Source organism: Cnephaeus nilssonii (genome assembly GCF_951640355.1).
Source record: "Cnephaeus nilssonii genome assembly, chromosome: 22".
In the NCBI taxonomy this organism is placed as follows: domain Eukaryota; kingdom Metazoa; phylum Chordata; class Mammalia; order Chiroptera; family Vespertilionidae; genus Cnephaeus; species Cnephaeus nilssonii.
Window position 1 is genome coordinate 3,194,715 of NC_137093.1, and position 26,943 is coordinate 3,221,657.

At 51.1% G+C, this 26,943-nt stretch overlaps 1 pseudogene across 1 annotated transcript; it reads left to right on the forward strand.

Moving 5' to 3' along the window:
• The first annotated feature begins 24,149 nt into the window (after positions 1-24,149).
• LOC307094260 (ubiquilin-4-like) lies at positions 24,150-25,632 on the forward strand (annotated as a pseudogene). Its single transcript has one exon. The product of its transcript is annotated as a ubiquilin-4-like (transcript).
• Positions 25,633-26,943: the final 1,311 nt, after the last annotated feature.

Here is a 26,943-nt window from a genome sequence, read left to right on the forward strand (position 1 = left end):
GCTGGGTAACGCCTGATGACAAAGCATCACCCTACAGATTACTCGCTGCTCCCAAACAAGGAAGTGTGACTTTATATAAAGCGAGCAGGCGACCACCACTTGACCCAGTGACTAACGTGAGCATCCCTGGTGAGGACAGCCAGACATCATGGTGCCCCAATGTGGTGCGAACTGAGGGGTACACCAGCACCTATGAAGCACCCCGCCAATGTTTAGGCAGCATCCAATCAAGTTCACCCCACTTCAAGTTACAAAAACGCAAAGGACAGAAAAGCAATCTGAAGCCATACTGCAGCCCTAGCCGGTGTGGCTCAGTGGATACAGCATCGGCCTGCAGACTGAAGGGTCCCGGGTTTGATTCTGGTCAAGGGCACATGCCCAGGTTGCCAGCTTGATTCCCAGTAGGGGACGTGCAGGAGGCAGCCAATCAATGATTCTCTTTCATCATTGATGTTTCTATCTCTCTCTCTCCCCCTCTCCTTCCTCGCTGAAATCATTTTAAAAAATGTTTTTTTAAAAAAGAGTGAAAATGCCATTCAACCATAAAAAGAAAGTTGAACAATAATAAAAGTTAGTGTCTGCTCAGTACCCATTGTCCAGAAACCAGCACAGAAACATAGATCAGAAGCTTTCTAGGAGTTTATTGAGAAAAAAGGTCTCTTGGCAAGGAATACTTCCTGGAGGAGGGGGCCTCGAGGCAATCAAACTGAGCGTGCCCTGGCAGAGCCAGCATCGGTAACCCTGGCAGAGCTGCCAGCTGCCAGTTAAGGCGCACTTGCACCGACTCTCCCCCCGCGGCTGCAGGAGGGGCCTGTCACTCAAACCCTCGGGGATCCCCAGCCTCATTGGCTAACTTAATAGTCAAAGGTCACTCACTGTTGTTGTAAAGCATGAACCAGAGCCTGACCTTCCACCGGGCACCGCTGTGAGCTCCCAGCCAAATGATCAAAGCTAATTGCAAACACAAAGAGATGCTCATTTACAAGGAAATGACCTCCCTCCACTTGTTGCACCAGTTCAGGGGTCACCGCAGTCCAACCCAATTAGTGCTTTCCGAGAGATTCCGTGACGTCCTGGCCCAGCCCGATAGCGGGCCCCAGGCCTAGCCCCGCAAAACCACCCAGAAGCCTCTGAGAGCCCGAGGCGCACGCTTTCTCTCCAGCTCAGTGTCGCCCATTTACCTCGCCCTTGTCCCTAAGAACAAATGTAGTGAGTCCACGGCAAACAAAACAACAGCCGAATGGATGATGCTGCCATTTATATGCTCTGACTAATGCAGTTCCTGATTTCCCTTCCAAATTAAATGCATTTCGCTTAGTACATTTTCAACAGACGTTGCTCATCTGCTCGATTAATGAGTTGGCTGTGAAAGCGGACTTGGGAAGCAATTTGAAACAAAAGGACCTCAACGTGCGGAGGCTGTGCCTGCTCTTCTCTCTCCATCTTAGGCTGCCTCCCTCCCCGGGGCAAATGCTCCGCTAAGCGAGGGTGGGGGCTGGAATTGGCTGAGGGCGCTCTTCTGTGTCACTGCACTACATTAGGAATAAAACCTTCCACTTAAACACTTAAATGAAAACATCGAGAAACTAATTTACTATTTGCAATCACATGATTTAAGCCGAAGCTGCCTTAATTTCCTTCCCATTTTGCTTCATATTCAATGTGAGCGCACACTAGATTGGTCTATGAAAAGGCTGTCTTCGAATCACAACACTTAAGACCTCTTTCATTTTCTTTCTGATTAAATAATTGAAATTCCTGTCAGGGCCTGCACTTTGCCGCTGCACAGATTTGGTGCGCGAGGATAAAGCATCAGGACCGCTTTTTGTTTGCTGCGTGGGTCTGAGCAGCCGCAGCTCCGCTTCGTGGAGGGCAGGTGAGTGGGCCCACGCTGCCCGCCCATTTCGCAGACATTTCCTGCGCCCGTGAGATGATTGCTGGGGACAAAGCCTGGACGCAGCTCCGCTCATCAACCACCCTCGTCCACCTGGAGGCTCTTGCCCGCTGAGAGGACCCAGCCACCTGGTGCCAACTTCACCCACTGGGAAAGGAAGCCAACGGCCACGTGCACACAGACAGGTGGACATGAAACACACCAATTCCAAAAAGAAATCATTAGTCGCAGAAAACTCCATTTGCTTCAACGACAGACCCCTGCGGTTATTACAGCCCGTGACGGGCCGTGGCAAGGGCACTGCCGATCAACCGCGTCACCTGCAGGCCCCCGCAGGGCCTTGGGCCTCTGAGCTCCTTAGGACCCCACACTGGCGATCGAGCCCACAACCTGGGCCTGGGCCCTGACCGGGAATCGAACTGCGACCTCCTGGTTCATAGGTCGACGCTCAACCACCAAGCCACGCCGGCTGGGCATAAAAAACACTCTACCGTTTCTCTGAGCATTCTCTTCCAAAACTAACTGTCCCAGAACCTGCACTGCCCCTCATGGCATGCCCTGTCTTAGCCCTCTCACGCTATGGAGCTCTGAGCTTAAGGAGTGCCTGCCTTGAATGGAACATAGAATTCCAAATGTGGTCTGAAAAATGCTGGATAGAAATACATACTGTATGCATGCACTGGTTAGCTCATTAATCCAACATTTATTGGTAGCAGAAACTAAGCTAGCCACATAGAAGGACAAATATATTAAACTAGTGACCCAGTGCATGAAATTCATGCATGGGGGGGGTGTCCCTCAGCCCAGCCTGCACCCTCTCCAATCTGGGACACCTCAGGGGATGTGGGATCAGGCCTAAACTGGCAGTCAAACATCCCTCTCACAATCTGGGACTGCTGGCTCCCAACCGCTCACCTGCCTGCCTGCCTGATTGCCCCTAACTGCTTCTGCCTGCCAGCCTGATCACTCTCTAACCACTCCCCTGCCAGCCTGATCAACACCTAGCTGCTCCCCTGCCAGCCTGATTGCCCCCAACTGCCCTCCCCTGCCAGCCTGGTCTCCCCCAACTGCCCTCCCCTGCCGGCCTGGTCCCCCCGAACTGCCCTCTTCTGCAGGCCTGCTTGCCCCCTACTGCCTTCCCCTCCTGGCCTGATTGCCCCTAACCGCCTCTGCCTCGGCCCTGCCACCATGACTTTGTCCAGAAGGACATCTGGAAGGTCTCCCGGTCTAATTAGCATATTACCCTTTTATTAGTATAGATAGCACAATAAATGCTATGTAGAAAAGATTACCTCTTCAGTATAAGCACTATAGTTAATATTTCTGCATTGTACACTTGAAAGTTGCTAAGAGAGTAGATCTTAAAAGTTCTTATCTTAAGAAAAACAACTTGTAGCTATGTGAGATGATGCATGTTAACTAGGCTTTTGTGGTCATTTTACAGTATATTCATATGCTAAACCATCATGTTGTAACCCGAAAGTAATGTAATGTTAATGTGTCAGTTAGATCTCAGTAGAAAAGTAATTTTAAAATTCTACAAATTAAAAAAAACAACACCAAACTACCTCTTGATTGTACGTGTTGAAGATTCTGCATGGCCGAGCATTAATTCCAAGGGTCTTGCTTCCATCCAAGCCATGCTTTCTAGAGCTCTTCATCTTTTTTAAAAGATATATTTGTGTTTATTTCAGAGAAGAGAGAGGGAGAGAGATATTGAAACATGAATGATGAGAATCATTGATCAGCTGCCTCCTGCACGCCTCCCACTGGGGATCGAGCCTGCAACCCAGGCATGTGCCCTGACTAGAAATTGAACCGTGACCACCGGGTTCAGAGGTCGACGCTCAACCACTGAGCCACACCAGCCGGGCTAGGGTTCTTCATCTTGTGCTTTGTTGTTATGGGCTCAGGGCCACAGATTCATTCTGCACCTTTGCCTAAGGAGTGAAACAAAAGGTGAGGCAACTCCTCCAAAAAGCAGCTGACACTTCTCTGTGCGAAACAGAAAGGTCTTGGTGTGGGGCGCTGTCCCCCAGGCCCCAGCACAACGGCTGGGAGGGCATCTTCAGGTGATGACGACAGTGAGGGGAGAGCGAACAAGAGCGCCACACCAGCGAGGAAGGCTCCGGGGGAGGTGGCTGGGCAGAGCCTGCGTGTGGGTGGCATTTGGCGGCGGGAGGGAAGCGCCGCCCAAAGGCAGCCACAGCAGCGTGCAGAGGGCCTGCCCCGAGGCCAGGGAGACACGCTGTCACATAAAGGCCCCGCCAGCCGGACGCCTCTCCCGGGCGGCGTGGAGGACACCAGCATTTCCTGTCCAGCTGTCAGGCTGCGGCCAGGCCCGGGCCTCCTCACTGCACATCCGGGACTCCGTGGCCTGGGGGAGCTGAGCGAGCAGCCTCCCGCCCCAGACCTCCCGTCTGCTTCTCCTCTCTCTTCGTTGTGCTCCAGGGATCATTTTTCAGTGCTTGCATCCTCTTACTGCCATTTCTGAGCCTGCCGGACAGCTCAGCAAGTAACATGTTAGCCACGCAAACCTGTTTCCCCGAACGCCAGGTCACTGCTTCGGGCCAGTGGGGAGGGTGATGCTGAAGAGGCACAACCCAAACCACCCAGGGACAGGAACAGGCCAGGCGGTGGGACAGCGGCAAGGGGAGGTGCCTCTGGCCTGCTCCGTTCCACCAGGCCGGCTCTCGCCTGTCCATGCACAGAGCCACGGAGAGGAAGCGGATCTAAGGTGGGTCCTGACGCCATTTCTGCTTTGCCAGGCGACCTCTCCCAGGGCCTCATCTCCCTCAGTGTGAAATGAACCTACCTCCCAGGGCTGCTAATGAGCTCTGAGAGCTGGCGGAGGCTGCTCAGATGCTGGGGTTACCGAAGGGTGTAGAAAATGCAGCAAAGCAGTGAGGTGGCAAATGTCCCCTCACTGGCTGAGCCAACGCCAGAAGTTGCCCGCACAGAACTCCGGCTTCTGCTACCTGTGGTGCAGTGCCGGCTCCACCCACCTGTGGTGCAGTGATGGCTCCACCCACCTGTGGTGCAGTGATGGCTCCACCCGCCTGTGGTGCAGTGCCGGCTCCACCCGCCTGTGGTGCAGTGATCGCTCCACCCGCCTGTGGTGCAGTGCTGGCTCCACCCGCCTGTGGTGCAGTGATGGCTCCACCCGCCTGTGGTGCAGTGATGGCTCCACCCACCTGTGGTGCAGTGCCGGCTCCACCCGCCTGTGGTGCAGTGATGGCTCCACCCACCTATGGTGCAGTGATGGCTCCACCAACCTGTGGTGCAGTGATGGCTCCACCCGCCTGTGGTGCAGTGATCGCTCCACCCACCTGTGGTGCAGTGCCGGCTCCACCCACCTGTGGTGCAGTGATGGCTCCACCCGCCTGTGGTGCAGTGATGGCTCCACCCGCCTGTGGTGCAGTGATGGCTCCACCCACCTGTGGTGCAGTGATGGCTCCACCCGCCTGTGGTGCAGTGCCGGCTCCACCCACCTGTGGTGCAGTGATGGCTCCACCCGCCTGTGGTGCAGTGCCGGCTCCACCCGCCTGTGGTGCAGTGATGGCTCCACCCACCTATGGTGCAGTGATGGCTCCACCAACCTGTGGTGCAGTGATGGCTCCACCCGCCTGTGGTGCAGTGATCGCTCCACCCACCTGTGGTGCAGTGCCGGCTCCACCCACCTGTGGTGCAGTGATGGCTCCACCCGCCTGTGGTGCAGTGATGGCTCCACCCGCCTGTGGTGCAGTGATGGCTCCACCCACCTGTGGTGCAGTGATGGCTCCACCCACCTGTGGTGCAGTGATGGCTCCACCCACCTGTGGTGCAGTGCCGGCTCCACCCGCCTGTGGTGCAGTGATGGCTCCACCCGCCTGTGGTGCAGTGCCGGCTCCACCCACCTGTGGTGCAGTGATGGCTCCACCCGCCTGTGGTGCAGTGCCGGCTCCACCCGCCTGTGGTGCAGTGATGGCTCCACCCGCCTGTGGTGCAGTGCCGGCTCCACCCGCCTGTGGTGCAGTGATGGCTCCACCCGCCTGTGGTGCAGTGATGGCTCCACCCGCCTGTGGTGCAGTGATGGCTCCACCCGCCTGTGGTGCAGTGATGGCTCCACCCACCTGTGGTGCAGTGATGGCTCCACCCACCTGTGGTGCAGTGATGGCTCCACCCACCTGTGGTGCAGTGCCGGCTCCACCCACCTGTGGTGCAGTGATGGCTCCACCCGCCTGTGATGCAGTGCCGGCTCCACCCACCTGTGGTGCAGTGATGGCTCCACCCGCCTGTGGTGCAGTGCCGGCTCCACCCACCTGTGGTGCAGTGATGGCTCCACCCGCCTGTGGTGCAGTGCCGGCTCCACCCACCTGTGGTGCAGTGATGGCTCCACCCGCCTGTGGTGCAGTGCCGGCTCCACCCACCTGTGGTGCAGTGATGGCTCCACCCGCCTGTGGTGCAGTGATGGCTCCACCCGCCTGTGGTGCAGTGATGGCTCCACCCGCCTGTGGTGCAGTGATGGCTCCACCCACCTGTGGTGCAGTGATGGCTCCACCCACCTGTGGTGCAGTGATGGCTCCACCCACCTGTGGTGCAGTGCCGGCTCCACCCACCTGTGGTGCAGTGATGGCTCCACCCGCCTGTGGTGCAGTGCCGGCTCCACCCACCTGTGGTGCAGTGATGGCTCCACCCACCTGTGGTGCAGTGATGGCTCCACCCGCCTGTGGTGCAGTGCCGGCTCCACCCACCTGTGGTGCAGTGATGGCTCCACCCACCTGTGGTGCAGTGATGGCTCCACCCGCCTGTGGTGCAGTGCCGGCTCCACCCGCCTGTGGTGCAGTGATGGCTCCACCCACCTGTGGTGCAGTGCCGGCTCCACCCGCCTGTGGTGCAGTGCAGGCTCCACCCACCTGTGGTGCAGTGATGGCTCCACCCACCTGTGGTGCAGTGCCGGCTCCACCCGCCTGTGGTGCAGTGATGGCTCCACCCACCTGTGGTGCAGTGTTGGCTCCACCCGCCTGTGGTGCAGTGATGGCTCCACCCACCTGTGGTGCAGTGCCGGCTCCACCCGCCTGTGGTGCAGTGATGGCTCCACCCACCTGTGGTGCAGTGATGGCTCCACCCACCTGTGGTGCAGTGCTCACTCCACCCACCTGTGGTGCAGTGATGGCTCCACCCACCTGTGGTGCAGTGCTGGCCCCACCCACCTGTGGTGCAGTGCCGGCTCCACCCACCTGTGGTGCAGTGCCGGCCCCACCCGCCTGTGGTGCAGTGCTGGCTCCACCCACCACCTGAGTCACAGACGAGGCCCAGGAGGGCTCGGACTGCAGCTCTATTTGAATCCGGGTTCCTCCATCGGAGGGAACTCCAGGGCTCTCTCCTTGGGAGTGGACGAATGTGTTAGACTCAGGGTTCCCCAATGCTGGCCTGAGGGCCGGGGATGACACATGACAAGGTTATTAACTGAGACGAAGAGGCCACAAAGGCCACTCAAGGCATCTTTGTCGAGTTCAGTTTCTCTCACTGAAATGAGCTGTTTGTCCGAGATGCTATTGGAATGTACGTTCCAACGGGCAGGGGCTGGTGTTCTTGTTCGGTTTTCCACCAGCACCCAGCGACCACCGGCACACAGCGGCCACTTGATGAATGGCTAGTGAAGGAATGAACTATTTCCTTCTTTCCTAGTATTAACATCTCCTTTCTTCTATGGAATGGTGTTAACAGTGTCAGAGGTTTTTAAAAAACATTTTCCGGGGGGAAAATTAAAGTATATCATTACTTTTCAAGAGGTCGATTGATCTATTATGTTTAAGTTGGGGAATCCTGGACTCGATGACCCATTAGAGAATACTCGCTCCGATGATCCACCGGATACGGAGCGGGAACTGGCCCCCAGTCCTTTAGCCACAGAGAGGCAGCCGCACCTCACACCTGAGGTCTCAGAGGCAGGCGGGTCTGGTCAGACCTGGGACACACACGTTAGCCACACGGCTTTGGGCAAGTCACTAGAGCCTCCTTTCTCCTCTGTCCCATGGGGTCATGCCACCCCCACCCAAGGGAGAGAGAGGCTCGAACCACTTGCCATTTCCCAGCTCCGAGAGGGGCCTGGAGAGCTGCCCAGGGCCTGGCCGCTGGAGAACTTCTCGGCCTCCGGGCAAAGATGTCCCGGAGCAGCACTTGGGTCTCGGTGGGGCCGTGCGTGCCCGTGTGAGGGCACCTGGAGCAAACCCCGCTGCGGGAAGTGAGTTTTACTAGTGAAGCTAAACATGTTTTATTTAAAGGATTGTTCTTTATTATAGTCTTTGGTATTAAATCTTTTTATTCTGTTATTATCTGATGTGATAGTAGATGGTAATCATTTCTCTTTAAAGTTAGGAATTAGCAAAATTCCCCAATAAAACACTGAGAATCTACACCATTTCAAACTGACCTAGGACGGCTTGGTTACCAGGTATCCGGTTCTCCCTGGTAGATGTGTAATCTCCAACCACTGAGACGAGAGAGGACCTTGTTCTCGCTCCCACGGCGCGTGAGGTGGGCGTGACAGTGAGGGAGGCCCGGACCACTCTGCCACAGGGGAGCACCGGCCGTGGGATGAGGGTCGGGGAGGGGAGCACCGGCCGTGGGATGAGGGTCGGGGAGGGGAGGGGAGCACCGGCCGTGGGATGAGGGTCGGGGAGGGGAGGGGAGCACCGGCCGTGGGATGAGGGTCGGGGAGGGGCGCACCGGCCGTGGGATGTGGGTCGGGGAGGGGAGCACTGGCCGTGGGATGTGGGTCGGGGAGGGGAGCACCGGCCGTGGGATGAGGGTCGGGGAGGGGAGGGGAGCACCGGCCGTGGGATGAGGGTCGGGGAGGGGAGCACCGGCCGTGGGATGAGGGTCGGGGAGGGGAGCACCGGCCGTGGGATGAGGGTCGGGGAGGGGAGCACCGGCCGTGGATGTGGGATGTGGGTCGGGGAGGGGAGCACTGGCCGTGGGATGTGGGTCGGGGAGGGGAGCACCGGCCGTGGATGTGGGATGAGGGTCGGGGAGGGGAGCACCGGCCGTGGATGTGGGATGTGGGTCGGGGAGGGGAGCACCGGCTGTGAGACACGGAAGCTCGCACAGCCATCCCGGGAGCTCGGGGAACGGACGCTCTGTCCTCCCGCAGGACAGTGGGGGTGGGCTGTGCTCTGCTGTCCGAGGGGCTGCGCTGTGCGCTGTGGGCTGTTTAGCAGCATCTCTGGCTCTGCTCACTAGAGTGAGTAGCACCCCCTCCCCCCACACACACAGCCTGGGGTGAGGGGGGAACATCATCCCGGGCTTAGGACCACTCCCCCAACAAGCATCTCGCAAGCCACCCCCACCCCCTCAGACGGCCCCTCCTGCGGCTGCCTGGAGCTCCGGCTGAGCCGGGTAACCTGGGTGCCCACTCACTGAGGCCCCTGCCTTGCCCTCTGGGGCTCTCCTGTTGTCTGTCTTGGGCTCCTCGGGGCAGAGAGCTGTGTGTTCTGGCTGGATGGTGGAGGGGGCTCTGGCACCCCCACATTGGCTCAGGTGGGAGGGCCCTCCCTCACTCTTCCCCATCCCTGGCCATGGGCGGGCCTGGCCAGGGCACAAATAGGTCAGGCCGCTGGCCTTCCCTCTCCCCCTCCTCCGTCTCCCCAGCCCCCTCTCCTCAGTGCTTCCTCTCTCAGGCTGCCCATGGCGTCCCCTGGCGTCCCCTGGCGAAGGCCCCGGGTGCGGTGGTGTCCCCCTCCACAGTACTCGGCAGGGAGGTGACAAGCCCAAGCTCAGGAAGTCCGAGCTGCAGGAGCCGCTGAGCTGGGAGCTGCCCCGCGTCTGGGGAGAAGGACCAACGAAGCATCAGTCCGGAAGCTGCGGAGCCGCGTGGGCACCTCAGGACCGCGAGGCGGACTGGCAGGAGCTCCTGTCCCCCGGCATCGCATGCGGTGCCCAAGCTCTGGGGGCTTTCCCGGCGCCGCCCTCCGGGGGGTGGGGCCGCCAGCTGGCTCTTCCCTGGGCCATGGGCACAGGGCCTCGCCCGGCTCCTGCAGGCGTGTGCAGGGCACCGAGCAAGTACAAGACAGATTCCTGGAAGCTGTAAACAAATAAGTAAATACATACATAATACATACATACTACATGTTAAATTCACAGTTACAGCTGATGCACAAGAACATATTTGTTTCAGGTGTACAACCCAGGGATTAGACATTCATGAAGTGAACACCCCGATAAACCTAGTGCCCATCAGACAACATACATAGTTATTGCAATACTACCGACTACACTCGCTTAACGAGAGCCAAGCAGCCAGGGCCGGTATAAACTTCCCGAACATGACCAGGCACAATGCCCCGCCTCGGCACCGCTCTGAAGAGTGTAGGCTCCCGGGCATGCTCCCGGCTCACTCCCTGGCCCTGCCTGGGAAAGCGCCTGATGAATATTCCTCACCGATCCATGGAGCTCGAACACCGCTCATTTCACCCGAGGAGATCATCTCGGACACCAGTTGTGCGCAGTCACAGAGCTCTGAGGTTAACCGGAGACAAGGCCATTAAGCAGCTGGAGTGGCCACTCTGGGGATGAACTTCTGATTAGACTTTCAAATGCTGCTGACCAACCACAAAGGGCGAGCTGCACTCGCTGCCTCCCGAGGTCGTTCCGAACAAAGGCCCCGTGACAGCTCGGCGTGACAGCAGCTCGGATGCCCCAGACCTCTATTACTGTTGCTGTTTTACAGGAGTGACTGAGCCCCGGAATCCAGGAGCCGAAGCCACCGCCTCACGTCAAGCTGCTTCTCTGAAAGGCCTTCCGGAGGCACGGAGTCCCTGCAAAGGGAAAAGGGACTCTTGCCCTCAGCCTGTTCCTGCATGTAATTTGCACCAAATTTTAATGCAAACCACTGTCCCCAGCCACTTCTCTCAACTGGCAGAGAGGACAGTTTACAACAAACGCAGCCTGGATGCCATCTTGGGGGTGAGTCGCGGGAATGCAGCCGGAGTTTGTGCCTCCGTGAGTTTGTGTGTAGAAGAATGCACAAGCTGCAATTAACTCCCAGCGAAGTCACTCCTCGAGTTAATTAGAAATGCAAAGTGTGAGTCTCAATGTTATGAGATTATAAAATGGCTTAATAATGGGAACAATGAGATTGAAGCATATGCATTCTGGCCATGTAAATATTTCATAACAGTGCCAATCTGATTTCATTTGCCTAATCATGCCATTGATATGCAGCCACCAGCCTACAAATAGAAAGGCTGAATTGCAACAGATCACCCTTCTAATGTCATAATTATTAATATTCGAGGGAAATGGAGCTCTACACTCCGACGGAAACTGCTAGGCCTTTTGAATTGAGAAGGGATGGCACTGCAGGGGGGAGAGCGGTGGGGGGTTAGGGAGGGGGAGAAGGAAGGCGACAGGTACGCCAGCCCCAACACCCCCACCCTGTTTATTGGCCAGAAGTATTTAGGTAATTAGGCAGCTCAACAAATTAACATGATGAGAATGCTGGGGAGAAGAGGTGCAGGGCACCAACCCCCGGCCCCAGTCTGAGTCCTAATGAAACGCGCAGGCAGCTGAAGAGAAGGACAGAGAAGAAACCCTTGTGGCAACAAAGGGCTCCACGCAGGAGGTCCAGTCAGTGCTGCCTGGGCTGTGGGCAGCTCCCCTACTCAGCACGTCCCATCTCTGTGCACAAATGTCTTACGTGCACAGAATCCGACTGCCCCTGGCCATCTGGGAGCCGCTGTCCCCTCATCTTCCGTTGTACTGCTTCGCGATGTCTCCTCTATCACCGACTCATTTCCCGTGTCCGCTTCCCCACCGCGTGAGGAATGTACGGTCCAGCTGCTCTCACATCTCTGTGGGCGGCACAGGGAGGGAGCGGCTGCTGGGTGGACATTTCTAAGACAGGTGTTTGAGTTTGGCCTGCACCTAACTTGGGCAAGTCACCTAATGAGTCTGTTTCCCCACGTGTGACAGCTGTGGGGACTGTTGAAGAATGTCGCATCGCTATTTATTATTCACCCAGGGCCTTGTTTCAGAAAGGTCCTGCACCAACCAGAAAACACCTCATAAGATGTCAAATGCTAAGCGGGAGTTCAAAATGACCACGCTCAGCCTTCAGTTTCTCTGCTTCCTTTCGCTCCCAGCAGACCCTCCCTAGCCAAACAGGGCTGCCTGAAGACAAATGCTAGACAGGTTTCCTTTTAAAGAAACATTCTTTTTTTTTTTAATCCTCACCAGAGAATAACTTTTCCATTGATTTTTAGAGAGAGTGGAAGGGAGGGAGAAGAGAGAGAGAGAGAGAGAGAGAGAGAGAGAGAGAGAGAGGTGAGAGAGACACATTGACTGGTTGCCTCCCACACTTGGCCCCGGCTAGACAGCACATTTTTCGTTCTTCTTATAAACTGACTGAGCAAGTTACTTACCGTCTCTAAACTTCAGTTCAGAATATAGGCTGAAGCCCTGGCTGGTGTGGCTCAGTTGGTTGGGCGTCGTCCAGTGCACCGTACGGTTGCTGGTTCTATTCTGGTCGTGGGCTTGATCCCTGGTAGCGGATGTGCAGGAAGTAGTTGATTGATGCTATGCTCTCACAGCCAAGTTTCTCTCTTCTCCCTTCCTCTCTCTCTAAAAACCAATAAACTATAAAAACTGAAGAGTTAGGCTGAGGAGCCAGACTGGCTTGGTTCAAGACCTGCTCTCCTCCTTACTAGCAGGATGGCTTGGGTAAGTTCCGTAACTTGAGACCCTATTTCCTCATCTTTAAAAGGGAACGATGCTGACAATGGACTCCCTCTTTAGGGGACACTGTGAGTCTCAAGTAAGCGAATAGATGTAAACTGCTTAAAATGGCACCTGATACACAGCAAATGCTCAATTACCGTTAGAATTGATGGTATGGCCACTACACATCCCATTTCCACGGGTGTATTACTTGTGTCCACCCGGGGAAAGGTAGCCCATTTGCTCTGGTCTGTCACTTACCCACCGTGAGAACAACTCCCCAGTTCCACCCTAACAGGTAAAGGCTCCGGGAACCTGAGAGCAAAGATGACTAAGCTCTGACCCCTGTCCTCCTGGCACTGCTCCATACTGGCTACTAATCATGCAGCCGCTGGCAGTTTTAAAAGCACTTTCTTTTCTTTTTATAATATATTTTTATTGATTTTTTAGAGAGAAAGGGAGAGGGATAGAGAGATAGAAGCTCTGTTACCATCCTGTGCTTGTTCGCAGGGAACACGGATGTTATCAGTCCATTTGCAACTGAGGAAACAGGGTCAAAAGGTCACGCCTCTGACGAGTGGCTGAGGCAGGCTCAGAGCCCCGCCCTCCCTCAAGGCGGCGTTGGCAGCCCCCAGGAATGGGTTTGAGAGGTGGGGACTCAGGACCCCGGAGGGCACCCAGAGGGAGCTCAGAGTGGAGGGAGCGCAGCGTGCAGCGGTGAGTTCGGGCTCCACCGCAGGCAGATGACCGTTTTCCTCTGATGCTCCGGGCAGATGCTGGGGTGCGGGGGGGGGGGGGGGGGGGGGGCTTTCCCTGAGGGCTCCCACCTGCCCCTCCGCCCTGTCTACACGTCCCATTCTGTCAGAGGGCAGTTAAGCCCCGCTCCTTACTGTCTGAGGAAGCTGCCTGTGTCACTCAGGTCTTTTAATTCCGGGCTGCCACTCTCCTCCCTTATTTAGTGGCTAATGAGCCCTCCCCTAATTAGCGTTTCATAGTCACCTATAATTAGGACCCACTAGTGCTTTTGAATAAGCGACTTTTTTAACCTGTTTCATCTTGTTATTGGGGGCATCTGCCCAGGTGTACCCACGTATGAAGCAGGCACAGGTGTGGGTAGAGGGTCAACGAGCTGTGCTTGTTGGGTACACGCATGCGACGTCTGTGAGTACAAAAGATGCACGCTGCCTTTGTATGCATACGTGGGCTATGTGGTAATAAGGGAGAGCATGTGGCCGCATGATGACTGTTAGGTGTGCATGTGAAGGAGGGCTTGTGTGCACAAGGAGTTCTAGTTGTGTGTGTGCGAGTGTGTGTGTTAGGGGAAGGGAGTGGGGGGACAGCAAACAGTTGCTAAGCTCCTACCATCTCTCTCCAAAAAAAGTATTTATTTTTATAGATATTTCATGCATGTGGATTGAAAAGGTACAAAAGGTAAACAGTAAAACAACGTATCCCCCAGCCATCCCGTTCTCCCCCAAGGCAATCGTTGTTACCAGAAATATCCTGCACCCACACAGCCTGCACTCACACAGACCTTTCCGCAGCAGAGTAGGCAAGTGGCAGCTGCCCTGGCCTTGCCCTTGTCTGCTGTTCATGACCTTGGTCTGTTCCTCATCTACAGAGAGAGCATCCCCCGTATCCTTGTTGTTGATTTCAGAGAGGAAGGGAGAGGGAGTGAGAGAGACAGAAACATCAATGAGGAGAGAATCATGGATCGGCTGCCTCCTGCACGCCCCCCACTGGGGATCAGCCCTCCACCGGGGCCTGTGCCCTGACCAGGAGTCAAGCCTGGGCCGCCGCTCTCTCCGCTGAGCCGAACCGGCTAGGGCCCCATCTTTCCAATGGCTACATGGTGTTTGCTTTCCTACCGTTACCACTGAACAATGCCCTTGGGAGGTAAGTATGTGTCTTCCCATTTGAAAAAATACACTTTCCTCTCACCTTTCTCCCAGAAGCTGAGCTGGCCCTGGAGCACACTCACCAGAGCCACTGGGCCCCTCTGCGCCCTGAGCACCCGGCAGGGCTCCACCTCCGGGCAGGCAGCGGGGAGGGGGGCAGCGGGCGGGCTGTGGGGGCGCAGGGGCGGGGAGGCAGCGGGGGGGGGGGGAGGGCAGCGGGGAGGGGGGCAGCGGGGGGGGGGGGGGGGAGGCAGAGGGCTGGAGCGCAAGGGTCTGCCCGGGAGTGAGGCCGCCGGAGTTTGAAGTCTGGGCCGCAGCAGGCGCCGTGCGGGCGGTTACAGCTCCGGGGTGACAAGCTGGGCACTGGCCCAGTGGTGCCAGGCTGTGCATTACAAGCCCCCAAGCGGGGCTCCCCGCAGCGGCCACTGCTTTCCTCGCTGTGGGCGAGTCAGGGGTGGAGGGAGCGCGGGGTGCTGGCTCCCATCCCTCGTGTTGCCCGGCTGCACCCTCAGAAGGCGGCTCCACAGGGCTGGCCGCGGGGCCTGGCTTGTACCGTCATTCTTGGTGGGGCTCTCCGAAGTGCTGGCCGAGTGCTGTGCTCACTTATTTTATTTTATTTTATTTTACTTTTATTACTGCATAACAAATGGCCACACTTAGCAGCTAAAAGGCACTCATTTCTTGTCTCCTAGCTCCGGAGGTCAGAGCCCAGGCAGGCTCGCCGGCTGCTCTTAAGTTCTCACAAGTCAAAACCTCAAAACCGAGGTGCCAGGGGCTGGGCTCGGACCCGGGGGCTCTGGGGGAGACCCGCTTCCAACCCCATTCCGTTTGGGCAGAATCGTTCCTTGTGGGCAGGTGGGCCCGAGCTCCCATCCCTGCGGGCCGAAGGCTGAGGGGGGCTCTTGCTTAGGGCCCACTGTAAGTCCGCAACAATGCACGAGTCCTCCTCCTGCTTTGCAGACCTCCCACTCCCTCTCTGTCACCAGCTGAAGAAACTGCTTTTAAAGGGCTCCTGGGGTTAAACTGGACCCTCTCAGATAATTTCCCAATCTCAAAGTCAGCTGATTAGTAACCGTAATTAATCTGCACAATCCCTCTTGCCAGGCAAGGTAAGTTAATGATGGGAGGACACTTGAAGTCCACGGTTGTGGAGGCCAGCAGAGTGTGAGAGTTGCTCCACATATCGCTAACACTTGGTATTGTCTGCCTTTTTCTTTTTTAATCCTTACCCGAGGATATGTTTTGTTTTGTTTTTAAGATTTTTTAAATTGATTTTTAGAGAGAGAGGGAGAGAGAGATAGAAACATCAATGATGAGAGAGAATCATTGATCAGATGCCTCCTGCACGCCCCCTACTGGGGATCGAGCTCACAACCCAGGCATGTGCACTGACCAGGAATCAAACCAGCAACCTGAGCCACACTAAAGGATATGTTTTTATTGATTATTTTTAGAAATTTAGGGGGAGAGAGAGGGAGACATTGATGTGAGAGGGAAACATTGATTGGTTGCCTCCCATACCCACCCCGACCAGGAATCAAATCTGCAACCTTTTGTTCTACAGGATGACACTCCAGCCAAATGAGCACCCAGCCAGGGATGTCTTTTTCATTTTCATTATTCTGGTTGGCCATCTAACACCATTCATTCAGCAAACACTTATCAAGTCCTCTCTACTATGGACTGAATGTAGTGCACAGAGTAAGCACTCGATAATAAATATTTTTAAACTGATTTTCCAGATGGTAAAGATACAAAACTCAATTACACATGAAATCTGCCCACAGGAGCTTAAAGATATACATGTAGGAAAAGACCGATGACCAGTATGTCAATAACACTCCACAACAGGAAAAGCAATAAGGGCCACGAAGAGGTGCATGAGACTGCTAGACAAATTCAGAGGAGAGAGGAAATGCTTTTTTATTTAGAGAGAGAATAAAAACCTTGGGACATCAAGGGACACTGCCTGGAGTGGGTGGCATTTAAACGGGCTCTGTAAGAGTGCATTGGGACTTAGACATGCAGAGGTGATGGAGAGCAATGGTGACTGCAATATTCCAAGCAGACAGAAGAACATGAACAAATGACAGAGCATTCACAGAAGAAATCCAAGAACTGGAAACTAGCAGCTTTCTGGACACATTCAATGCCCAGAAGTATTTTGTTTGGTCAACTTGAAGTTTTTTAACAAGGACCCAAAATATCAACCCAAGCCATGATGCTCAATTAATATTTGACAAAGGAAGCAAGAGCATTCAATGGAGTCAAGACAGTCTCTTCAATAAATGATGTTGGGAAAATTGGGCATTTTCATGCGAATAAATGAAACTAGACCACCAACTTACACCATACACAAAAATAAACTCAAAATGGATAAAGGACTTAAACGTAAGGTGGGAAACCTTAAAAATCTTAGAAGAATCCATAGGCAGCAAAATATCAGACATATGTCATAGCAATATCTTTACCAATACAGCTCCTAGGACAATGGAAACTAAAGAGAAAAAAAAATGGGACTACATCAAAATAAAAAGCTTCTGCACACCAAAAGAAACCATCAACAAAACAACAAGAAAGCCCACTGCCTAGGAGAACATATTTGCCAATGTTACATCAGATAAGGGTTTAATCTCCAAAATTTATAGGGAACTCATACAACTTAACAAAAGGAAAATTAAACCAATCAAAAAATGGGCAAAGGACCTAAATAGACACTTTTCAAAAGTGGACATACAGAAGGCTGAGAGACATATGAAAACATGATCAAAGTCACTGATCATTGGAGAGATGCAAATCAAAACAACAATGAGGCACCACCTCACACCTGTCAGAATGGCTATCACCAAATGACAAGTGCTGGCGAGGATGCGGAGAAAAAGGAACCCTCGTGCACTGCTGGTGGGAATGCAGACTGGTGCAGCCAACTGTGGAAGACAGTATGGAGTTTCCTCAAAAAATTAAAAATGGAATTGCCATTTGACCCAGTGATCCCTCTTCTAGGAATATATCCCCAAAAATCAGAACCACCAATCAGAAAGGATATATGCACCCCTATGTTCATAGCAGCACAATTTACAACAGCTAAGATTTGGAAACAGCCTAGTGCCCATCAGCAGATGAGTGGGTTAAAAAACTGTGGTACATCTACACAATGGAATACTACACTGCTGTAAAAAAGAAAGAACTCTTACCATTTGCAACAGCATGGATGGACCTGGAGAGCATTATGCTAAGGGAAGTATGCCAGTTGGAGAAAGATAAATATCACATGATCTCACTCATTTGTGAAATATAATGAACAACATAAACTGATGAACAAAAATAGATCCAGAGACAGAGAAGCATCGAACATACCGTCAGACCTCAGAGGGAAGGCAGGGCTGGGTGCGGGGGCGTGGGTAACAGATCAACCTAAAGACTTGTATGCATGCATATAAGCATAACTCATGGACACAGACCGTAGGGGGATGAGGCCTGTGCTGGGGGAAGGGAGCAGGCGGGGAAAGGTCAATGGGGGGAAAAGAAACATACGCAATACTTTAAACAATAAAAAATGTAAAAATAAAATAAAATAAAAGACACAAATGGTCAATAATTATTTTTAAAAGTTTAAATTTGAATGCATTTTAGCAGGGCATGCACTTTCCAGTGCTAGTTTAGTCAACACCACTTCCTGTTGTCTTGGCCCAGCTCTTTAACCTCTTCATAGGCTTACCTCATGCCCTGGCCCCGGGGCCTTGGTGTTTGAGACCTGGGAGTTCACTATCCCTTCAGATCGCACACAGGAAACCACAGTCCGGGACAACCAAGCGGGCCCTCCGGGGGGGGGAGGCATCTCTAGGGAACCCAGGCTGATGGGCCCGGACGCAGGCACGGTCATTGTGAAGACTGCCCATTGCGGCTGTCAACAAATTTGTATCTTTGTTTTTCTCTGAATCAAGTTTTAATTAAAGGAAAAGGGAAGGTGCCCAAGGTTTTTAGGCAAAAACAAAGACAGAGCCTAAATGGGTATTTACTGAGAGCTGAGCCGAAGACATAAATGGCAAGAATTTTCTTAACTAATTAAAAAATGCAAATAGAACGTCTCTCCCCTTCTCAGAAATGCAATTGCTTCCTAAAGCCCACTTAACCACTGGAGAAGCTGACTTAAAAAGCAAAAAAAAAAAAAAAAAATTTAAGGTAAAATGGGACGGCAGTAGATTCGGGGGCGCCACCTGGTGGCCTCTTTCAACCCAAGAGACAGGCAAAAGGATTGCTAAGATGCTTGATCCCTGTAGGACTGACATTGGCATAGAAAACTCCCCGCGTGGGAAAACGACATTTACCAAAAGGTTTTATCTGGGCTGAGGCCGAGGCAGCGGGGAGCTCAGTGCAGTGGGACAGATGGAGATTCAGCCTTTTAAAGCACCTGTGAGAGTTTCTCCCCAGAGCACCGAAGGAAGAGGAGATAACGGAACGGCAGGGGGAAAGGAGTAATCAGAGCTCCGGTCTCCCTCCAGCCTCTGCAGGGCCCGCCTGGAACACTTCTCCAGGGCTGTGTGAGCGGGAAAGAGACTATTCCACATCCACGATGTTTTTCAAAATATTTGTACCAATATTGTTTACTTTTAAAAACATGTATTGACTTTATTACAAATTAATAACGTAACCACAATAAAGGGTGTGAGGGGGGGAAGGAACTTTGGGAAGTAATTTAAACTATATGCTTTAAAACTGAAGAGAACACAGTATTGTGCTCTAATTAGTAAGTTTTTCTTTCAAACAGGTTATAGGTTGGCAATTCTGAAACTGCTTTGCGTGTAATTTAAGATTGAGCAAGTAAGTAAATATATTGTTAATAATAAGGACCAGGTGTTTTTACTGTTGGAAGAATGAATTATAAATAAAAAAGGGAAAGACTAGAATGAACTCTGAGTGTTGGGATTGAATTCAATGCATCGATAAGTAAAGATGTGTGTGTGTGTCACACATGAATATATTTCCTAGCTCTGCCCACTGAGTGAAGAAACAATGACCCCTGGTAGCAGTGAGCACCTAGTGGTAAGATTTTTGTTTCTAAATATTAGTCTCCAGTAAAAAGGAAGCAGGCCTTCTTTAAAAGACGGCTGACTACATCAGAGTGAGCTTGGAACAGCTTGTGGCACCAGCCAGGAAGGAGGTACTCAAAAATGATGGGGTCATATTGCAATAACGCAAGCTAACTTGATGGGGCTTTGCAATCTGGGACAATTTGGGCAACAAAATAAAAATGATAATGATTAAGTATAATCAGCAGAATAAAACAAATATTTAAGTCTATATTGATATCAATGTGATTAAATCAAAAAGTAGGTAAATGGAAGAAAAGGAGAAGTTCTTTCTGACAGGAACACTCCAATTAATAATTGTAGAAAGGATGATGGCAATAGAAAATCATCAATTGCAAATACCACAGTAATAATTGTTTTAGAGAAGCATTATCAAAAGATGTTAAAATTTGCCCTAGCTGATTTGGCTCAGTGGATAGAGTATCGGCCTGCGGACTAAAGGGTCCCGGGTTCAATTCCTGTCAAGGGCACATGCCTGGGTTGTGGGCTTGATTCCCAGTGGGGAGTGTGCAGGAGGCAGCCAATCAATGATTCTCTCTCATCATTGACGTTTCTATCTCTCCCTCTCCCTTCCTCTCTGAAATCAATAAAAATATGTTTAAAATTTTTTTTAAAAAAGATGTTAAAATTTGTGGTTAACAATATGACCAGAAACAGGATATTTACAGTCTCAGAGTATCTCTCTATAATATACTTATTAGTTACCATGAGAAATATAATAAGTTCACAGTGAGAAAAAAACTGGCATATATCTCCTGAACCAAGGAGTCAAAGTTACTGTCACCAGTAATGAAATATACAAACAATATGGTGTGCTGAGAAGGACATGTCATGTATGACGTATCCTTACCAAAATGCATAACCAAAATTTAATCATGAGGAAACTCATACAAGCCCAAATAGAGGGGTCGTCTACAACTTCACTGACCAGTGCTCTTTAGAAGCATCGAGGATATGAATCAGTTTTTTAAAAAACTAAAGAGACATGACAAATAAATGCAATGGGTAATCCTGCATTGAGTCCTGGAGACAGTTAAGGGAAATCAGATAATATCTGTAATTAGTTAATGGAATAATAGTTAATTCCTGGCTTTATCATTGCATTATGGTTATTAATATGTTAACATTTGGGGAAGTTAAGTAAAGAGTATATAGGAATTCTTCATAATCATTTTTATGATGTTTCAAAAATCTTACATTAATTCAAAAGTGAAAAGTTTACAAATTAAACAAGGATTATTGATCAACTACTATATATATATAAGGCACTTGACCAGAGCATCAGTTCTCATGATGTATAACATGCAAATTAGAGATCTTTCAACATAATGTCAGATAATTATCAGAGCATTGTTCTATTAGCTAGAAACCCTATAACTTTTTTCTTATCCATCTAACATGTCTGTATCTTAACTAATTGCTTTGTTCAGTCATTGATTTTTTTTTTACATTAAAAGATTATGGGCTAATCTTCCCACTGGGAATACAACAATGAATAAACCTGACATAATCTTTACTCTCAATGAACTAAAAATCACAAGGAAATATAATAGTCAATTATAATGCATATGAATTTGCAGGCAGCATAACATAATATCACAAACTCTAGTGCTATATTGTCAATTCAAATCCAAGCTCTACTAGCTGTGTGACTTTGGGAAAAGTACTAAGCCTCTCTGTGCCTCCATTGTCTCATTTGTATAATGAAGATTATAATAATAGTATCTACATCTATGGTTTCTGTGAAATTTAAATTAGTTGATTTTATAAAACACATAGAATGGTGCCTGGCATCCAGTAAGCATTAGAAAATAAATGGGAACACATGAGTAAGTGGGCATCTAACCCCAGTGTGTGGAACAGGAGAGCATTTAAGAAAAAAATGTCCCAGAGCAAGTGACATAAAAAGTGAGATTCAGAATGATCAGCCTTGGCAAAGGCCCAGATGAGGTTGAGCAAAGAGATTCACAATACTGAAAAAAGATGTAAATGTCTGGAATGGAGAGTGGTGAGAATGCGATTAGATAAGCAGGGAACAGATCATGCAGGGCCTTTCAATCTGGGTTAAGTTTGAACTTTACCTTTAAGGCTTTATGACCAATTTGCCTTTCAGAAAGAAAGGCAGCACATTTACAGAGGACCACATTGGAACCATAGTTAGGAAGTTTTTGTGGTGCTCCAAATAGGACATGTGGAGAAGTGAACAGATCTAACAATATTTAGAAAGCTGTATCAATTTTCAGGTGATTAAGGATGTGGAGACAGGAGTGTACCTGTATAGCAACTTGCATGATGTGGTTGGAGTTGAGCCTCACAGTCAGCCAGCCTGAGGGTTGATCCCACACATGAATGGGCCAACAGCAATTGAGACCCAATTACAACAACAGAGCCCACATAATCCATACGAGGGACATTCACAGAGCATCCAGCTCAGGAGATCAAGGAGACTGCACCACTGGGTTCCACAGGACACTTACTACACAACGCCACCCCACAAAGACTGGGATGCAAAGAAACAATCCCCAATTGTAAGAAAAGATCCCCAGAAAAAGAGCTAAATGAAACGGAGGCAAGCAATTTATCAGATAAAGAGTTCAAAGTAATGGTTAGAAGAATGCTCAAGGAACTTAGTGAGAATTACAAGGAACTTAGTGGGAACTACAACAGCATGAAAAAGAAAATAGAAACCATGAACAAGAACCAGTTGGAAATGAAGAATAACATATCTAACATCAAAAATACACAGGAAAGCCAAAACCGTTTTGGCTCAGTGGATGGAGCATCGGCCTGCGGACTGAAAGGTCCCAGGTTCGATTCTGGTCAAGGGCATGTACCTTGGTTGTGGGCACATCCCCGGTGGGAGGTGTGCAGGAGGCAGCTGGTCGATGTTTCTCTCTCATCAATGTTTCTAACTCTCTATCCCTCTCCCTTCCTCTCTGTTAAAAATCAATAAAATATTTTTTTTTAAATACACAGGAAAATATAAATGTACGTTGAATGAAATGGAGGATCAAATCTGTGACTTGGAAGAAAAGGTGGAAAAAGAACACCCAAGTAAAGGAGAAACAAGAAAAAAAGAATTAAAAAGCAGGAGGATATTTAAGGGAACTTTGGGATAACATGAAACATAATGACATCCGCATCATAGGGTTATCAGAAGGAGAAAAAAGTAAGCAAGGAATAGAGAAACATATTTAACCCTTTGCACTCGCTTGCTTTTTTCTCGATTCCTTTATTCTACTCGGGATTTAACTTTTTAAATACCCCAGATTTTACAAAGCACGGCAGTAGAATAAAAAAATGGAGTTTCTTTTCATACAAACTTATTTATTTGGATTTTTTTATATTTCAAATTATTGATACATTCAAAGAGTAATTTTAATCTCGACATCCAAGTGCAAAAGGTTAAAGAAATAATGATAGAAAACTTCCCTAACCTGGTGAAGAAAAGAATCGCACAAGTTCAGGAAGCACAGAGAGTTCCAAGCAAGATGAATACAAAGAGACCCACACCAAGACACATCATAATTAAAATGATAAACATTAAAGACAAGAAAGAATCTTAAAGACATCAAGAGAGAGACAGAAAGTTACCTACAAGGGAGTTCCCATTAGACTGTCAGCTGATTTCTCATCAGAAACACTTCAGGCCAGAAGTATTGGCATGAAATATTCAAAGTAATGAATAGCAAGGATCTGAATCCAAGACTACTCTATCCAGCAAGGCTATCATTCATAACTGAAGGGGAAATAAAAAGCATCCAAGACAAAAGAAAAGGCTAAAGGAGTACATGACCAGCATTGCAAGAAATGTTAAAGGGAATGCTTTAAGAAGAAGAAATCTAGGGAGAGAGGAAGAGGAACATAGGTATAGAGGGGAAGATGGCAATAAAGAAGTACCTATCCTATATAATAAAACCCTAATGTGCAAATTGACCGAACGGTGGAACGACTGGTCGCTATGACGTACACTGACCCCCAGGGGGCACATACTCAACGCAGAAACTGCCCCCTGGTGGTCAGTGCACTCCCACAGGGGGAGTGCCACTCAGCCAGAAGCCAGGCTCACGGCTGGTGAGCACAGCGACAGTGGCAGGAGCCTCTCCCACCTCCACGGCAGTGCTAAGGAGCAGGGAGCCCGGCTTCTGGCTGAGCAGTAAGAAGCAAGGGGTCCCAGACTGCGAGAGGGTGCAGGCTGGGCTGAGGGACACCACCACCCCACACCCCCTCTCCCCCCAGTGTATGAATTTTGTGCACCGGGCCTCTAGTCAATAATAACCTTAAACATAAATGAATTAAATGATCCACTCAAAAGACATAGGCTAGCTGAGTGGATAAGAAAACATAACCCATAAGTATGCTATCTATAGGAGACCCAACACAGAGCAAAAGATACACACAGGCTGAAAGTAAAAGGATGAAAAACATTTTTCCATGCAAATGGAATTGAAGAAAAAGCTGGGGTAGCAATACTCACATCTGACAAAATAGACTTCTAAACAAGTCATAAAGGAGACAGAGAAGGGGGAGCTGGGGTATGCTGGCAGGCAGCCGGGGGGCGGTGGCCACATGGCAGAGCTGAACAGGACCGAGAGGAGGCCCCCCATTCGGGTCACCGTCAAGACCCCCAAGGACAAGGAGGAAATTGTGATCAGCCATCGTGCCTCAGTCAAGGAGTTCAAAGAGGAAATCTCCCGGAGGTTTAAGGATCAGCTGGTCCTGATCTTCACAGGCAAGATCCTCAAGGATGGGGACACACGGAACCAGCATGGAATCAAGGATAGGCTTACTGTCCATCTGGTCATCAAGAACCCTCAGAAGGCTGGAGATCCAGCTGCTGCCACTGCTTCTCCCCCCTCTACTCCGGAACCTGCCTCAGCACCCTCCACCACGCCTGCTTCACCTGCCACCCTGCCCAGCCCTCCACCCCTGGCAGTGCCACTTCGGATGCTGGCAGTGGGAGCAGGAGGAGCAGTGGGGGGGGGGGGCATCCCTCCCGAGGGGCTGGGGAGGGCCCGGGCCCTCCAGTGCTACCACATCCATATCTCTAGCTATGGGGGCATCCTGGCCTAGGCAGCCTGGGTCTGGCCTCCGCCAACTTCATGAAGCTGCAGCAACAGATGCAGAGACAACTGATGTCCAATCCTGAGATGCTGTCGCAGATCATGGAGAACCCCCTGGTCCAGGACATGATGTCTAACCCTGACCTGATGGGCCACATGATCACGGCCAACCCCCAGATGCAGCAGCTGATGGAGCGGAAACCTGAGATCAGCCACATGCTCAACAACCCCGAGCTCATGAGGCAGACGATGGAGCTTGCTTGAAATCCAGCCATGATGCAGGAGATGATGCAGAACCAGGACCGGGCCCTCAGCAACCTGGAGAGCATCCCATCCCTGGAGGGTGTAGCGCCCTCCGCTGCACGTACACCGACATCCAGGAGCCCATGTTCAGGGCTGCCCGGGAACAGTTTGGCAACAATCCCTTCTCTTCCCTGGCCGGGAACTCTGACAGCTCATTTTCCCAGCCACTGAGGACTGAGAATCGAGAGCCCCTCCCAAACCCCTGGAGCCCCACACCCACCACCTCCCGGGGCTGGTGGGGAGGACATCGGAGGATCGGGGACCAGCCAGGTACAGCCTCGAACCCCTTTGGGATCAATACGGCTAGCCTGGGGCCAGGGACGTTCAACAGCCCGGAAATGCAGGCCCTGCTCCAGCAGATCTCAGAGAGCCCCGGCGGATGCAGAACATGATCTCTGCCCCCACACGCACAGCATGATGCAGACACTTGCCCAGAACTTTGCCGCCAGTTGATGGTGAACGTGCGCTCTTCACGGGAACCCCCAGCTTCAGGAGCAGCTCCCAGTCTCCCTGCAGCAGGTGCCGAACCCAGAGTCACTCTCCGTCCTTACCAATCCCCGCGCCGTGCAGGCGCTGCTGCAGACGCAGCGGGGATTGCAGACCTTGCAGGCTGAGGCCCCCGGGCGATACCCAGCCTCGGCTCCTTCGGGATGTCCCGGACCCTCGCACCCTCAGCAAGCAGCTGAATGAAGTGTCCTGTAAATATCAATTAAAGCCGACTCATCTAGTGTGTTGTTTAAGGCCTCTGTTTCCTTGTTGATTTTTTGTCTAGAAGATCTATCCAGTGATATCAGTGGGGTGTTAATACTATGTTTGTATTGCTGTCAATCTCTTCCTTAAAGTCCTCCAAGAGTTTTGTGGGTTTTTCTCATGCGTAGGTGCTCCCATATTGGGTGCATATATGTTTACAAGGGTTATATTTTCTTGTTGGGTCGTCAGTCTGTTCCAGGCATCAGGCCTCTGGACCTATTTTGTTTGTCAGTTTATGTTGTTCATTAGATTCCACATATAAGTGAGATCGTGTGATATTTGTCTTCGTCTGACTTATTTTGCTTATCTTAATACTCTCCAGGTCCCTCCATGCTGTTGCAAAGGGTAAGAAATCCTTCTTTTTTAAGGCCACATGGTATTACATTGTGTAAATGTACCACAGCTTTTTATCCACTCATCTATTGATGGGAAAACATACTTGCCGATGATAAGGGTTTAATTTCCAAAATATACAAAGAACTCGTACAACTCAACACCAGGAAGACCAACAGTCCTAGTAAAATGTGGACAAAGGGAGCCCTGGCTGGTTTGGCTCAGTGGATAGAGTGTCGGCCTGCGGAGGGTCCCAGGTTCAATTCTGGTCAAGGACATGTACCTAGGCTGCAGGCTCCTGGCCAGGGCGTGTGCAAGAGGCAACCAATTGATGTGTTTCTCTCAGTCTTTTCCTCTCTCTTCCACTCTCCCTAAAAATCAATGGAAAAATATCCTCAGGTGAGGAATATATATATATATATATATATATATATATATATATATATATTACAAGCCTGGTGCACCAATTCATGCACACTGAAAGGAAATTAATTAGAAGAAATATATTAGAGGCTGGGGAGGGACAGCAGGAGATTGGCCAGCAGGGGAGGGACCACGGGAGGGTTCCAGGGCATGTCCAGCCCATCTCATCCAGTTCCGATCAGCCAGACCCCAGCAGCAAGCTAACCTACCAATTGGAGCGTCTGCCCCCTGGTGGTCAGTGAGTGTCATAGCGACTGGTCAAATGGTCGACTGAACAGTCAGATAATTAGCATATTAGGCTTTTATTATATAGGACTAGAGTCCTGGTGCATGAAATTCATGCAAGGGGAGGGGTGTGTCCCTCAGCCCAGCCTGCACCCTCTCCAATCTGGGACCCCTTGAGAGATGTCCAACTGCCCATTTAAGCCCACTGGTATCAGGCTTAAATGGGCAGTCGGACATCCCTCTCACAATCCAGGACTGCTGTCTCC